Source organism: Schistocerca serialis, chromosome 10, assembly GCF_023864345.2.
Source record: "Schistocerca serialis cubense isolate TAMUIC-IGC-003099 chromosome 10, iqSchSeri2.2, whole genome shotgun sequence".
NCBI lineage: Eukaryota > Metazoa > Arthropoda > Insecta > Orthoptera > Acrididae > Schistocerca > Schistocerca serialis.
Genome location: NC_064647.1, coordinates 99113525 through 99117876, shown reverse-complemented (window position 1 = coordinate 99117876; position 4352 = coordinate 99113525).

Below are 4352 nucleotides of genomic sequence, written 5' to 3'. Positions count from 1 at the left end.
TCGATCCCAACGCAATGCATTGCTAACAAAAAAACAAAAAAAAAAAGGTATTACCAGTCCCAAATAGTGACACCAGTTTGAGAAAGTTCTGAATAATACTGATTAGCTCTGAATAGTACGTCACTTGAGTAATGACTTCTTAATGAGACAAAAAAAAGTATATATTTAAGATAATGCTTTGTCACTAGCAAATAACTGCCACTGTTTATTGTAATGAGACTACTTATAATGCCCGTGATTATTAATGCTATGACTAATTAACTGATTTTAATAATGACTTTGTAATGATCTAAATACTACTGAAGGAGAAACACTGTTTATTGTAATGAGACTACTTATAATGCCCATGATTATTAATACTATGACTGTAATTAACTGATTTTTAATAATGACTTCATAATGATCTGAATAATACTGAATGATGAACTATGTTTTATTCTATTCAATACTTGCTGGCCACTGAGTGCCAATAATTAATGTCAATCAACGAATTATGTTATTAATTATGCCATTAATTAGCTCTTGTTTTCAATGTTCATACTTTGTTATTGGAAAAGAATGTGATTGTTTCATAATGCTTTGTAATCAGGAGAAGGCTAATGATTCTTACTATATTAGAATGACAAATGATTAATTAACGACAAATGATTAATTAACTGTAATTAGACAAATGATTAATTAACGACAAATGATTAATTAACTGTAATTAGACAAATGATTAATTAACGACAAATGATTAATTAACTGTAATTAGGAAAAGGCTAATGATTATTATTGGAATGACAAATGATTAATTAACTGTAATTAGGAGAAGGTTAATGATTCTTAATTATATTCTGTAACTGAAAAGAATGCAATTATTTCATAATACTTTGTAACCAGGAAAAGAAGGCTACTGATCCTATGTAAAACAATTAATGAACATTTTTCTGTAATACTACATACTTGGTACAGAAATGTTCAATAACTGGGCTATGAATGCCACAAACTGCTAATTAAGTCTGTAATTGTCAATATTATGTGACATAATGTCCTTCACCTCATGAGTTAACTACCCTGAATTACTGCAATGTCCATTTGTCCTGTGTATCCCACTGATCATGGAGCACTATCTTTAGTTTTGCACTAATTCTACGTTGGTGTGCCTTGTAAGAGCGTGGTGTTGACACGACATGCTGTCCACCACCGTGAGCGATGAAGACATTATTATGGTCCCACTGTTTGGTGTACGTAATGTACTGCCAAAATGAAAACATGGAACATTACTACGACAGTTCAGTGTCTTGGCTACACTGATAAATTCTGATGGGAAAAGATCTTCAAGTTGTGTCACTTGGTGTTGTACTTCTGTGGAAAGATATGGACTTTCAGAACAGCTGTGTGCAATCTAAAGTGCTACAACCATGATGCAATCATTCCCTTTCCTATCCTGATTCTTATCACATAAAGAAAAAAAAAAAATTTTTTTGGTAACATCATTTATGTTCATAGGTTATACATTTTTCGATTCCCTGAACTCCAGTGCGAGTACACTTATGTCACTTGTCAACATAATATTTTTTGCCAGTCTGTTTATTTGTTCTGAATATGCTAAAGAATTTTTTTTTCAGTGCCTGTGCACTTTATCTGTCAAATAATTTGTATATACATTTTTCTGATTTGCTACTATGTTTTGTACTCACATTTTGTCTTTGTCTGATATATTTTGTACTTAGTGCGTGTGCACAACGTTTAAATATTCTGTAAGTTGAAGAATTTTGTTAATTAAAGAAAAATTTTGCCGCGCTTGGCAAGTCCAAATGACTCACCATCGCTGCCAAATTTTTGCCCCCCCAGTGGAGGGTTATGAAACACGTATGTAACATAGCAGCGATGGCGAGGCATTGTAGCATCTGTGACCAGAGAGTTTGCGCTTGACCGCGCGAGTGTTGCGAGCGGTTCTCAGTCTGTCAGTCAGTCGTTGCGAGTCTGTAGCTTGGTTTTCTTGCAGAGCAGTCGGTCAGTAGTAGTCGTGCAGTGCAGTACGCTAATAGTCGTCATGCAGAGCGGTCGGTCAGTAGTAGCAGCCCAGTGCGGTTGTGTGATGTAGGCGGTCGGCAACACTGGTCAAGATGCTGAATGAGGTATACTGTTAATTAATATAATCATTAGACAATGTAAAACTTATTTATTGTAATCAATCTCCAACAAGTCCTCCAATAATAATTTTGATTTCAAAAGCATTTTTCAAAAAATTTTATTTTTTATTGAACTAAAGATTTCGTTGCACTTCCCATTTCATTCCACTTCTTTTGAAGAAAAATTTCAGTAAATTCACAGAAAAAAAAGGAATATTATTATTTGCAATGCAGTTCCTCCAAGCCGTGCGCAGAAATAAGAGCAGAAATTTGACATCCAGTTATTCTGAGGTAAGACTTTAATTCTGATTGTTTTACACAGGGCCAAAGACCGATATTTCGGTTTAATTGAATTTTCTTATCACTGAATGGACTTTAATTTTTTGTGAAGAATTTATATTTGAGTCAGATTGCGATTATCAGTTTTATTGTCATTAAATTTAATTGCAGGGAGGTTACGTTTGGACGTTTGGCTCCTATTCATTTATTATTTCTGTCTTAAAAATTTCAGTGGAGAGGTTACACTTAGCGCAATGTCCATTGGCATTCATAAATAATATTTCTGTCTTGTAAATTTTTGTGGGGAGGTTACAATATGTATATATATATATATATATATCACTTAAGAGGATCAATACAGATTACATGCAGAAATAAGGTATATAATGAAGAGAGAAGAGCGAAACTAGAGAAGCCCTACAAACTGACTTGGAATCACTACAATAAGAAAGCTATCTCACGATAGGCCAAACTGCGACACTACAAGACGGTGGTGCTACCAGCAGCACTATACGCAGCCGAGGCCACAGTAGTACAAGGACGAGTCAAACAGATAGGGAAGACGGAACGAAAAATACTCAAAAAACACGGGGTATGGATAAAGAGGCCAGCTGAACAACCATACGAACACATAGAGAAAATAACAGACCAAATCAGGAAACGATGACTACAGTTTTACGGACATCTCAGCAGAATGGCACCACATAGGATAACGAGACAGATCTTGTTCTGGGTTAGCACAAGGAAAAACAAAAAATGGATGAATGAAGTAAGAAATGGCAACTCAACATCACACAGGAAACAATACAAAACAAAACACTTCTTAGGAACCTGATCTGAAGAAAGAAACTACAAGAGACATCACACAATGAACATAATGCACCGAACAGAGACGACAGTAAAACAGCCTAAGGATGAAGGAACACTGAGCGAACAGTAAAAAAGATAAGCCAAAGAGAACACAGGTCCTGAAGTGGACCAAAGAACGGAAACAGAAACATGTCACACTAATGAGGGAAGTTTGGAGAGAACGTAAAGAGAAAACAACAGGAATATGGACGTGAAGTTTAGTCTAAATTGCTGACGCTAAAAACACAAATAGGCTGAAACCAATTGCCAACTACTACTATAAGTAGAACCATAAAGCGCTAATTCAGTGAAACTATGCCTTGTTACAAACAAATTCATGATCCAAATAATCAACTAATGAGCGAACGCTAGCTGACTAGAATAATGAAAAAAATGCATAAATGAGCAGCTCATAGACGGCAAGCATAGTATGAATAATAGGACATCAGGAAAAATAAAAATCACTAGTAAGTTTCTATCAAAACCACCAAAGTATAATGGTGAAACATTTATAACCGATTGCTGTACCACAGAGATCGAGGTCCCTTAACGTAATCACGATATTGTAGTACGTAAAGACAATAGCTGGTAGCAATGCGACTTAGAATTCGTCGGACGATGCTGCAGTTCGGAAGATTTGAAAACGCGTCAGTTGTCATGTTGAGTGGAATGCACTGTCAAATGAGTGCAGAAAATGGATGGTGGGTAAACCAAAGAAAAATGAAAGTAAAGACAATTAGCAGAAATGAGTACTATAGCGGAAAATCACATCTTAATGTTGCCCACTCTTTTGGCTACAACGCTGTATTTTCAGCATAATCCCCGATCGCTGCGATTTGGTGATCACGAAGTAGATGTACGAATCCTGCTATCTTGGAAGCAAAATAAACCATGTCGCGAGAAGCAAGGAGGACATAAGAAGCAGATTAGCTTAGCAAAAGGGGCATTCCTACTAATATAAAAAATACACTCCTGCAAATTGAAATAAGAACACCGTGAATTCATTGTCCCAGGAAGGGGACACTTTATTGACACATTCCTGGGGTCAGATACATCACATGATCACACTGACAGGACCACAGGCACATAGACACAGGCAACAGAGCA